Genomic DNA, 200 nt, shown 5'->3' on the forward strand with positions numbered 1-200 from the left:
GGGGATGGTGGCTTGGCCACCCCTCTCCAAGGGCCTGTGGGAAGCCGGGTGCCCGGGCAGTGGGGATGAGGGAGGACTGGCTTTGGGATGAGCTCTCCTCGGCTGTGTCTCCACAAGAGGGTGTGAGCAGCCATCAAATGGCCACCGCAGCGCTGGGAGATGCCGGAAGCCAACAAGATGCTCAAGACAAGAGGCTGGAA

At 63.0% G+C, this 200-nt stretch overlaps 1 protein-coding gene across 1 annotated transcript in view; it reads right to left on the bottom strand.

Moving 5' to 3' along the window:
• The window catches only part of LOC104521687 (ras association domain-containing protein 8), a gene marked incomplete at both ends in the record, with an annotated part of 2,335 nt that overhangs the window by 207 nt on the left and 1,928 nt on the right, over nt 1-200 (bottom strand).

This window comes from Antrostomus carolinensis, unplaced genomic scaffold (genome assembly GCF_000700745.2).
Source record: "Antrostomus carolinensis isolate BGI_N321 unplaced genomic scaffold, ASM70074v2 scaffold36922, whole genome shotgun sequence".
Taxonomy (NCBI): Eukaryota; Metazoa; Chordata; class Aves; order Caprimulgiformes; family Caprimulgidae; genus Antrostomus; species Antrostomus carolinensis.